Source organism: Andrena cerasifolii, chromosome 9 (genome assembly GCF_050908995.1).
Source record: "Andrena cerasifolii isolate SP2316 chromosome 9, iyAndCera1_principal, whole genome shotgun sequence".
Classification (NCBI taxonomy): domain Eukaryota; kingdom Metazoa; phylum Arthropoda; class Insecta; order Hymenoptera; family Andrenidae; genus Andrena; species Andrena cerasifolii.
In genome coordinates this window covers 7,152,459-7,164,898 of record NC_135126.1, presented here as the reverse complement: position 1 = coordinate 7,164,898, position 12,440 = coordinate 7,152,459, and the positions used below count along the sequence as shown (strand labels likewise).

At 48.6% G+C, this 12,440-nt stretch overlaps 1 long non-coding RNA gene across 1 annotated transcript in view; it reads right to left on the bottom strand.

The window, feature by feature from the left end:
- The window catches only part of LOC143373343 (uncharacterized), a 158,448-nt gene that overhangs the window by 66,100 nt on the left and 79,908 nt on the right, over positions 1–12,440 (bottom strand). The window lies entirely within an intron of this gene.

Below are 12,440 nucleotides of genomic sequence, written 5' to 3'. Positions count from 1 at the left end.
GGTCCTCTGCTAATTCTCTTTCTACTCGACACCAAAGTCTCCTTTCCATACCGACACACTTCACATCTAAATTTGAATCATCCCTTGCTTATATTTCGGCTCATTACTATAATTCCCTCCCACCTGATATTCGAGGTTTCAATTCGTTTCCTGATTTTAAATGTAAAGCTCGGTGATATATATGGTTACATTGTGCGTCACAATAACTTTCTAGTTTCTTAATGTTAGTTAGTTTTTGGTCATTTAGTTATGGTTAGGCTTCTAACAGTATTGTACTGCAGCCTCGCCATTTACTTCGCTTGTCTTTATGTATTATTTTCTTCTCTGGATGTGTCAAGTAATAAAGACGAATAATAATAATAATAATAATAATAATAATAATAATTTTACAGGGAGGGGGGCGGAGCAACGGAATAAAGCGTTGGTTGCGGATCGAACAGGGCGACGTACCCCCCCGACAGCTTGCAGACGCTGACGCTCACCGTGGAGAAATGTAATTACCGATTTAATTAATTGGACTTACCAGCAACGTGGCGCGAAATGGATTTGCGTTCCCAAAACGCCCGTTCCTGCCAGCGTCACGTTAACCCCAGCCACCCCCGGTGGACATCGTTCGCCGACGATTACAATGGAGGCGTGATTACGCAACGTCTTCGAGACAGGCCAGGCATTGTGCCCTCGATCAGGGGGGAAAAGCCCTCCGGGCCGGGATCACGCGCTCCCACCGTTCGTTTTCATCGATTCCCTCTTTATCCATTGACTCGCGCGGCCAGACACGCCGCAACCAATTGCGGTATCGATAAACTGTCCGGGCCGGTGGACACTGTGCTCGTCTAATGCGGCTAAACGCGTGACACGAGCTAATTCGTAGCGTGGAAAATATGTAAAGCGGATGGGATTAGAGCGACTCGATGATAACGATTACACTGGATTCGCTGATTAATTATTCAACGTTAACGCGGCGTTCCCTTGTACATGGACCGGCGGATATCGCGCAGATGGTAGTCATTTTCGAGTAGCACGCGAGGGTGCGTTGATTTTCGGCGCCGCGATATTACAGCCCGGGGATGCTGCGCAACGGCTCGCAATTTCGCCAATTTCAAGGGCTACTACGAAATTGTCGATGGCAGTCGAGGCTGGGAAGAAAGATTGGCCGCGTACGTGGTGGATAAGAGTTCGTTTCTGGCGATGAATCGCGGGAAAATACGTGGCTGACAGCCGCTGGCTGCTGCGGATTTCGCGTAATATTGACACAAGAGTGGGCGAGGGAAGCAACCGGCAAATACGTTTCGCGTGTGTATATCACGCAAGCGTATTTACATCGGGGCCTGGCCGCATCGCCAGCCTGTCAACGATATGAATTAATATTGATGCCACCGCGGGACCGGCAGAAAGAGTTGCGGTTACCGGGGAAAATAATCCCGGCGGGCGTGGCGAACATTCGGTTGCTGGGGCACGAACGCGAGCTCGCCGCTTTTCCAAACTTCCAAATGTGGAGCCTGCCTTCGATTTGCGCGATACATCAATCAAGATGACGCTACTCGATGATGTCGCCAGCGCGATTTCTATGAAATCGTTGTCGACGGGATATAATATTTATCCCGACACTTGCTGCAGACTTTTTCATCGCGCGTTTCTTCCTGGCTACAGTCGAATGGTTGGCTGTAATTATTGCAGCGTTGGTGGGGCGTTTGATTGAAGTTTCTGATGTCAAGCGAGCGACTGTACCATCGTTTCAGAGATTTAATGGAGCGGAGTACGCTCGGAATGTGTACGCTTCGCCCGACAAGTAGTACGAGTCAATAGTATCTGATACAGGTTATGTATCGCCGCACATCCTGCGGTGGTTTCTGTATGATGAATCAGGGGTAATGAACGCGTCTCTAATAAAATGGCAGATCACTCGAAATAAACTGCTCCGACAGTATTGTTCCCCCCACTGCTGGCGAGACCGACATTAATTTAACGGCGCCGAGAATGGTCAGCCATTACCTCGAGCGTGGTCTATCGAGCACGATGGATCATAATGGTAGCCCGGAAACCTGTGTGTCTGCGTGGCTGCTATAGCAAAAACGAGAGTGCAAAACTGAGCGGGGAGCCGAAATCAAAGCCCTCCTGTTGTAATTGCATCCACTCTAACAGATGATTCGCGATTGAGGAACGTGGAAGGAACACTTCGCCAAGCTTCGTCGTCGCTAGCATCGACAAGTCAGCCGAAGGGGCAGCACAAAAGCGACCAAGGCTTGAGGATATTTTTCTCCGCGTTCCCGGGAGGAACGCATCCAAGACAGTTTTCGAGAGCAATATTGACACTGGACGACGGGTTGGCGGAAGAGTGGCAAGCATATAGGTAATTCACGAGAGGGGCTGGTGTTTACGGGGCGCGGTGGTCGTTGACGGTAACGACGTTCACACCAGCTTCAGCAGGCCGTCGAATAATTCAGTGCTTTAATTACGACGTGGACCCGGAGGGTAGCTCAATATTGCAGCCGGCGCGGCGTACCTGTTGGTAATGCTTCTTCGCTGTCGGTTAGACGCCGCCCCGCCCTGTATTTGTTATGATCCTGTCAAGGAAATGGAGTGGAAGTTTGCGCGCGTGTCGGCCTCGTTGCTGCAACTCGGAAGAATTCTCTCGGCTCGAGCGAGCCCTCCGTCTGTTTCGCTGGAATTAATTTCCCTCCGACGCAAGAGGGTTCGCTCTGCCGCTGGAAAATTGTGGAGGGGCCATCGAGAAGGCCAAACGATTTTAACGGACGCCGGAATATCCGCAGTAGCAGCTAGGATACCCGCGCCGAACCACAATTCTTCGTACACCGAAGGGGGTGTTTTTCTCCGTTAAAACAAAGAACATGTTGCTAACTCGGTGATGGAGGAGAGTGTGCAAAGGGAACGCCAAGGAAATTAAAAGGATCGGTTCGGGTAAGGTGGAGCCTGCGAGCGTCCTAACCCCGTGCTCTAAGAAACTTCTGAGCCGTTACGGAAGACAAACGACGGGCGCGGCCGTCAGCTACGTGGACGATAAATTAGGGCAAAGGGTCGCGTGTGGACCGAAAATGAATTTAAGAGTCACGGAAGATTGTGTTGCTTATTGCGACGTTTATAAACAGGGAGGATTCGCCGCAGTCCACGCCACCGTCAGGACGCCATAATTCCGCCGCCCGATAAAGCAAAATTTCCACGACGCGCCGTAATTCTGCCTCGCCGCCCCCGGAAACCCTTCTAAATTCGGCGTCTCGCCGGGGCCCTGGCGGACCTGGCCCGACGTAGCCGTTATTTACAAACCGAGGCTTAATAAGCGCGCAGCGCTGGCAACCGGTGCAATCACGGCGAACCGTTACTCAAAGTCTGCGCCGATTCCGGTCGAGATTCAACATCGATCTGACCCCAGTCGCAAAGGAATTTTTCCTCCAAATCTTGTTTCGGAGGTAATGGAGACTCAAACGATGGCTCCTGCATTATTTTCAAAGTTTGAAATAGGATTATCCCTACCAGTGAACCGTCGTCATAGATATCCTTGATTCTCCCGTTACAAAGCAGGGTAACTGCCACCGTACACTCATTTGGTATCGAAAAGTTGCGTTCTCGGTGCAGGCACAAGGCGGGCGGAGGGAAAGGACGTCCGCAGGCCGATCCTCGATCAACGTTATACGGTGGCCGAATAATATATAAGGAGATGGCTACAAGGATGCCCCCGATTTGAATCTACACGGCCTGTAAAGTTCATTAGATTTAAATATTTATGAGATCGGGGTGGAGAGGCAGGTCCCAGGTCAATTTGAAGCCGGAGGAAAACGACTTTGGTTCTTTATTCCCGCGGGAGCGGTGCACAGAAGCGGGAGAGGAGTCCAGGACTCCTAAGCATTCGGGCCGCAGTGGAAACGCTGGAAAAGTTTCCCGGCCACGGATTACCAAAGGAGACGACCCACCAAGACAAATGGTGGATTTAATTGGCCGAACTATTCCTCGAACTGGGGGCCTCGTTCGCGTCCTGCCCTAAAGAAATCGGCTCGTACCAGGCGCGTCCTATAATGCGGCTCTGTAAATGTTTAAGCTCTTAACTGTCGCATTGCGCACAGCCAGACTGCAACGAAACGGAAACCCTCCAACGATACCATCGGCTCAACGGCTCAGGCTAATTGAGGTGGGAAGAAAGAAGGCTGCGTTGACGGAGCGTTATCGTTAGGCGAGACAGCTTGACCTTTATGCGCCAAAAGTGATCGCATTACGAGTAGGTGGGTACTTGAAAACGCGGAGCATGCTTTCATCAATCCGATACAAGGGGCGTGAAGGTGCATGTGATTGTAATGGTGGTTCTTTTAAAATTCATAGCTTCCTCGAGTTTAAATGCCACACACTGTGCGTTGTGTAAGAACAGTCCCAGAGACCAGAGTTCTCTCGCCCGAAGACAAGGACGATTTTCCAGTGGGTTGCGTGACGGGAATTAGAATTTACCCCGAATAGCGACCAGTCTAATGATAAATGCAGCTCCGCCCCGAATCGGCGAACGAATTTATGGTCGTCCCTTTGATACCCAAACCCGTAGAATAGAGCCGGACGCGGAGTGCTGGCATGATTTAGACACGATCCGATTCGGTCGACCGCCACCCCCCTCTGACAAGCTCGGGGACGTATCAGTTCTAAACAATTTAACCCGCGATCGTTTCGTTTCGAATTTTCGGAAGATCGGGTGGGGAGAAGAAAGGACCCGCGACACGGCCATAAATATCGTAAAATTTATTCATCTCGATCAAGAGATGAACGCCACACGCGTCACGGCCGCGATTTATGGGCAAACTTGAAAATGAAGCATGGACAAAGGTGCACACTAGGGTGGCTTTTACTTATTGTTGGTGAAACTTTTTTTCAAGATTTTCTTCGGGAAACCCTCCAGAATAGTTCCAAATAATTAAAAAAAAATCCGTGTAAAGCTTGAGCTCGATCGGATAACGGGAAAGGGTGCCCGTGAGCCCTTAAACATTTAAATCATTATTAAATTTAACAGCTCGCGAAGTCGATTTTATGTAATATCCTCCGAGTTATTGATTAAATAAAAAAATATGTTAAACAACAGTTGTAGATCCGGACAAGGAGCTTCTTTTATGTTGTATTACTTTTTCTTGTGCGATAAACGGTTTTCGAAAAAAGTCCGAAAAACTAAAAAAAAAAAACTTTTTTCCTCAAATTTTGAAAGTTGCGTCTATATCATCGTTATTTTTGCGAATTTCGGTCCCAAATTTTCAGGAAACATTCGTGACATATCAAACAATAATAAAATGCAAAACGTGTAGAAGCCCAGTAAATGAGCCCGCATACTTTTAATAAGAATTGTACTTATTAATGTTTGCTTAATACGCGTAACTAAAAATATAGGATATTAAAAGTGCAACTACACTCCATTTATAAACATATAATAATGTTTAAATTTATAATTGACATTTCTTTGCCTAATGATCGTTCACTGGTATGCGGTCAATTACTGGATGGTTTACCCTGTACCAACTAAGCAATCGCAAAATTAATCGTGATGAACCAATTTAAATACACGTGCACACGTATAATAGAAATACTACACGGGTATCCGTGAACAGAAGTACACGTGTACTTATAATCCGTGTACCTACTTACACCTGTATTAAGAACACCGACTTTTAATTCCTTAATACACGTTACACGGGACACGTGTGCACGTGTATTTAAGTACACGTGAAAAGCCACGACCTCTAGTTTGGACATAAGTTTGTCTCGGATCGGTGGGATTAAGCGCGACCCAAATTCTACGAGATGGGAGCCCGCGGAATCGGGGAGGGAATCGTGCCGGTTTCCTGGGGGGACGATTTCAGTGACCACTTTGATGGACGGGCAGATAAAACTTTGGCGAGCCGCGTAAATCAACGGCTGGCTAGAGAATTCCTCTACTAAGGGTAACGATAGCTTAAGAGACGGAGGTGAGTTAAGATGATGCGACTTGGACCCCATGCCGAGTTTTCCGTGTGTACAGAGTGCGCTATTTCAGCGTCTATTAGGACTGTACATCTTCTGGGCTCCTCGCCTCTGGGATCCGGAGAGACTCGAGCGGTGGAAATTTAAGGTGTGCTTGTGGTCTTGTCACGAATGATAGGATTCTTTGTCAAGGTGGCTCGAGTGCCTCGCAATGGTCTTCGGCAGGTACGGTCACACCTCAACAGGGTCACAGTCCATCTTTCAATTAAATCTAGCGATCCACAAGGCTCCTTCCCCCGTCGAGCACTAATTACTTCATTATACAGTAAGCTAGAGCAAACCATGCAGAAACAGCCCGCATTTCCGAAACACGCGCAAGGGAACGAGCGTACCGTGCTCGACGGAACGAGGACCGACGAGGAAGCGTCTCGTGGAGCGTGGACTTTACGAGCGAGGGGTTCCGCGAACGCAATTACAGGGCTCGATTTTCAATTTAACCAAACGAACGTAATTACCTTAACGCGAGGCTGGCTTCCGCCGCGGTCTCGGTCCTTCCCTTTTCCCGCTTCTTATTTTTAATCGGCCGCGACAGGAGCAGCGTCTACCCCGCCGCGGGGACAAAGAGATCGTGAACGGGGAGGCAAACGAACAAGCCCCGGGGAACAAAGAATGCGCGGCTTGAGAGGGGGGTCGTCGGCAGAATCACCAGTAATTTCCGGGAGGGCACTCCCGCTATTCGATGGCGAGAACGAGGAGGAACGAGAGGTGGCCTCGAAAGGAGCAGAGGAGGACCGAGATAACGATCACGTGCCTTTGCGGACGTGTACCGACTGTCGTCCCTTGTCAATAAGCTTGCAAGGATTCGAGTCCTCAACTGGAATCCCGCATTCCTTTGGAACACGCTCCCGGCCGCCGCCCTCGCCTTCAACCCCTGCCAAGCCGCCGCGATCCAGAGGGTGGCTCGCAGCAGAGCGATGGAGATCCCTTTGTTCCGCGAGCGGCTAAACGGTTTTAAGAGAAGCACGCCTCGCACAATACCGCTAAATGTCGGTTACTGCCTCTTATTTTTACCCTCCAACCAGACGAACGATTCAAGCTGCCCCTTCCGAACTCGACAAGGGACGGGGGTGTTACCATTGTAAGCGTTTTAAGGCACAGTCCCAGGTGGAAGCAGTTCGAAATTTCTTAAATGCCTCCATTTAGTGCGAACTGACCGACGAAATCCCGAACCCGAAATACTTGGCAAGTTTATAAGAAGTTGTGGCGCGGCGGGTATCGCGGAATTCGAAACGCCTCAAACGTACGTATATACCCGCCAACTGAACGCGCCGGTCGAGGCATTCTCCAGTCCCGGGGTAATTTCCGAAACTCCCAACAAATTTCCCACCGACTCTCGCTTTACATAACTGAGACCACGACTCTATGCTCGAGGCTCGAGTGAATCGTGGTACCCGTCAAAGAGGAGCAACTGTTCGTGGCTTAATTGCGAGCCTTCAGCTTTCCAATAGAAATCCTTCGTGTCCTTCGTTTCTTAATTCGTCCTTAAACGGACAGGGAACGCGAACTTTCACCCTCGCGACAAAGGAAGAAGAAGCCGTGTGCCCTGTGAAAATCTGTTGAAACATCATTTTCTCTGAGGTGAAGAAACGCTGGGACTATGATCAGCGAGAAGCTATTCAAGTCATCGTCGTATTTCGGTGACGCCTTGGCAAATAAAGGGGCGGCTGGAATAAAGGAGGAAGAGCTCGATACGTCTTAATATCTTTACTTCGCGCCGGAAAAATCTCGGACCTGAGGACGCTCGATAAATTCTAGACGGCTCTTTACGATCAGGGGGCGTTTTACCCCTCGTCGGGACAGAAACTAGCGGTGGAAGAAGCCGAAGGTCGGTGAAACGTCGCTTCCGTGCCAGTTGTTTTACGAGGCTGTATCTGGGAGCCGTCCATCTATCGTGCTCTCCCCTCGGTTCGACTTCCTCGACCAGCATCCCTCCGTTCTCGAGTCCCTCGGTGTTTCTCTCCACCAATGAGGAACAAATGATGCTGCACGGTACGCTGCCGTTAAGGCGATATCCTTTTTCATTCGACATTTCTCTCTGATCGTGAGAGACTTGTGCTATATGGTGGGCTTTCAACGCCTCTGTTTGCTTAATTGCGCGTGGTTCTGACAATCCGTGGAAAAGAATATTTATTTATTTTATTTATAAACCGACTGAAGCCCTCTTTACATAAATGTTTACGAAGGAAAAAGAACTTTGCCTAATATAACAAAAGGTAGAAATTTAAACTTTCTTTTAAAGGTGTGCGCAGATCCATTAAAGAAATCACTACTATTACAGAGAGTACTAGAGTCAGCAATAATTCGATTTATTGGATTAATTAATCCATATGTAGATCTGGATTTAGTAGAAATTGATTTGCATAAGAAGAGAGGGACAATCAATATGGTTATTGATTAAATTAAAAATAAAGAAATGGTCGGATATTCTTCTACGTGCAGCTAATGTGTCGAGGTTGACTGTGTTTAATATTGTAGAGTAATCATGATCGAATATTGACATAGGGTTCTTTAGCTTATATGAACAAAATCTGAGACATTTATGTTGCACTCTCTCAAGCATGATTTCGTGATTAAAGCGATCCGGAGACCATATAATCGAAGCATATTCTAACAAGGGACGAACAAGGATAATATATAGCAATCTTAGTGTGTGAATTGAACGAAAATCATTGGAAATACGTAGTATGAAACCAAGTGTTCTTGAAGCCGAGTTAACGATATAAGAAATATGGTTGGAAAAGTCCAAAGTTGAGGAGAAATGAATACCTAAGTCCTTAACTTCGCTTATTGAGGAGAGAATATCGTAATTGAGACGGTAAGGATATAAGAAGGGTTCAGAACGACGGGAGGACCGCGTAACATGGCATTTTTCAATATTGAGATCCATACCATTCCTGTGATACCAGTCGCAAAAACGATCTAGGTCTGCCTGTAATCTGGAAGCATCATCAATGGATGAGATGCTTCTGAAGATTTTTAAATCATCAGCGAATAGGAGGAACTTACAATATTGGAAAATGGTAGTTAAGTTATTTATGAAAATTATAAATAGTAGAGGACCTAGGTGGGAGCCTTGAGGTACACCAGATAAAACGCGAATCGGAGATGATAGGCCACTACGTATATGTATAATTTGAAAACGATCAGTAAGGTAACTCCCCAGCCATGCCCATAGATTACCCCTGCAGCCCAAAGCTGACAGCTTCTCAATTAAAAGAGAATGATTTACAGTGTCAAAAGCTTTTTGAAAATCAGTAAATATTGTTTCAACCTGTAGTTCAGCTTCTAAAGAAGATGCGACATAATTGCTAATATCTTTCATTATTTGATCGTAATCTCGCAACGTTGCAAAGCTGCTAATTTCAAATAAAGGGTTCGAAAGAGTGAAAGAAAAAAATCATCTACCCACTCGCGCCTCACCGCGAATAATTAGTACTTCCTTGTCCCAGCGGAAAATCGACCGCGGAGAAACATAAAAATCCACTAAACGCGCTCGCGTCAGCGTCCGCGAACGACCATAATTATCATCACACCTGCAGCTCCATTCATCACGGCCCGGCTGACTAATGAGCCCCCTTTCCCGCGGCACGATCGTCGAAGGAACTCCATCTAACTCCGTTCAGATAAATCGCCGGCGAAAGGGATGACGAATTATCGAGAATTAATTCTCCGGGGCCAGTGATGCGTCACTGGGCGCAGGGCTCGGCTTAGCGGTCGGGGGACATCGAGGTAGGAAAAATATGGCGAAAGCCCGTTTAATGGCCCACCCACTGCCCGCTACGATCCAGATAACCCGTGTACACATGAGCTGTCGCGATGAAAAAATGCTGATTCCTAAAGAACAGGGGGAATTTTTTTACGAAACCTAAGATAACACTCGGCGACTCCACCCAAATGGCTCGCTGCAGATCCTCGAATCAGATTGCTATGTACTTCGAATTGCTGTGGGCACACTCCAAGACGAACGTAAATTACGACCCCGAGCGAATGAATTCAACTGCTTAAATTCCCTCGAGGAAAGTTCGCATCGAACAGCATCACGCGATACCCGGTTGCGGTTGATCGGCTTGCGCGGCTGTTGGTCGATCGAGCGGAGGTAGGTATCTTATCGTCTACGTCGAATTACTCTAAGAAAATCGCGTGGAAATAATTACTCAGCCGCCATTAATGCGAAAGCTTGCAAGCGGAGTCTGTAGCGAGGGGTGGGGGAGTTACGAGAGCCCTCCACCCAGCGGCGCTCCTCTTTCTGCAACCCCTGTTGCCGCGCACCTCGTCTCATCCCCCAGCATCGAACCCGCTATCTGGCTGTGCATTAAACAAATATTACGACCACTAATCGCGGGACTTCGCTACTAAAAGCACCCCCTCCCCCCACACCGCGAAGTTTCTCTCAAGTTCAGCCCCCGCCTTGTTTCGCCAGACACGAAAGACGCGCGCCCGCTATTCACCGTATACAACGCAGACACCGACGAGACCCTCTTTATTGTGAAACGCGACCGAGTTGAATAGATTCCGCGGATCTTTATCGACCAGACACCGTTATTTCCCTTTTCCCGGCACAAAGGGGACAGATTTTATGGGCGCGAGAGCAGACAAATACGATGATCGATCCGAGCGTAATAATAAAATGGCACGTGTCGCCGCGTTAGCGACAGCCGGAATTTTATCGTTGCCGCGTGTATGTACACAATACGATTATTCTGTCACTTCATTGAGCGTGCTTTATCAGCCCTGACGTGGAGATGGAAAGGCTATTTCATCCTCGACCGGCGATTTCATAAATCACTGTACATTTCCCCCGCTCTGATCGCTGCCAGCGCGGGGCAATACATTTTTTATCAATTACCCGATTGAACATCGCCGGAGGCGACCGTTCGACGGTTTTGTATGCGAGGGAGCGAGCTTCCTATTGCTCCTTCCGCGGTCTATTTGAAGTCGGAGTCTGACCCTTTCGCGAGCTCATCCGAGCGGCCTCAGTAGCCACGTTCCAGCTGGGAATGCGCGGTGCATACAGCCTCGATGCATGCAGGCGTAAATTCCTCGAGAAAGAGCGTTAACGCCGGACGAGCGGAGGGTGTCATCCCTTCGATCGCGCTGGGTGCAGCGGAAGAACGCTCGACTCTGTTCCCTCCATCCGCTGGTCCCCGGGAAAATGAAAAAGTTCCGCAGCCAGGCTGCGACGTTTACGGTGCCCTTCCAATAAAGTCGCGCTCCCAAGTCGTTCGAGACTTTCGCTTTACACACGGAACGTTAGCCCCTTTGCACGCCCCCGGGGACCTTTTATGAAATTGAATTACCCCGAACGGAAAGCTTCTCCTTCTTTGAATATCGACAAGCTTATACCTCCAACGCCCCGGCCAATACTCCGAGCGAACATTGACAACTCTCCTCGATTATCTCCTCCAGCGCGCCGAGTTTCGACCTCTCGCGATCGGCACGTCGATCCCTCTGGCTCGTCGATATCGCAACAGGGAAAGCCGACGGTGTAACGGAGAGGCAGCGATTCCTCGAGCAGCGTCGCGTAACGGCGGATGGAGAGATCCAAGGGGGGAGGAAGACCACGCGAAAGAAGCGCGCAGATCGTGGATAATGGCTGCTGGAAAATCTGATCTCGAGGCAAGCACGGGGTGGGAGACTATGAATAAGTAAAGCGACACAGCGCACAGGTCGGATAAGTATTTTACGATCAGACGCGTATAGTATCGCAACGAACCGTCGCCGCAGGCTACGTCTTTATCTTGGTCGCTGTTTCATAGCGAATCATTCAAGGGGTGGGCGTCATTCGCTGATATTTCGTAGCTTGCTGATCAAGCTGCAGGATTAAGCCCACTACAGGCACTCTGTTTTGGTGCTCCAGCTGATACGAGTAGCTGAACGGCTACTCTTTTATATTTCTAGCGATCATGTCGACGAGGGCACAAGCACCCTTATATAATTAGGATTGCCTAGTGCTCGAGAGAAGACTAACCCTATTATCAGCTCAGGTGCCCCGGGTTCCCGTCCCGAGGACACGCTTCTCTGGATAAAACACCCAGGAAACAAACCCCGCGCCCTGGGAGCAGGAATAAGCAAGCAAGAAATTAATACCGCTGGTCCACGTTCCTCGAGAATTTGCAAATGTTTGCTCGACTCTGAACGGCATTGTTAATCCTGGAAAATCGCTGATCAGCGTTTCGAGTAGAAATGAATCGACGAAACGAAACGGCCCGTAAATGTTCGCGCGTGTTTGCCCGATGAAGGAGCTCCAGCCATCCTCCATTTGCCTCATTAAATAATGAGATATAAATTAAACGCGGTGCACGCATCGTTTGTTTCATTTCCAGTCGAACGCCTAACCGTAGCATAATCGGCGTAAATATGCGCGTGCGAAACTGAAATCGTCCGGCGTTTGTTGTTTCAAAGTTCCCTACGCGATCTTCTCCTAACGATTTTTGTGCAAC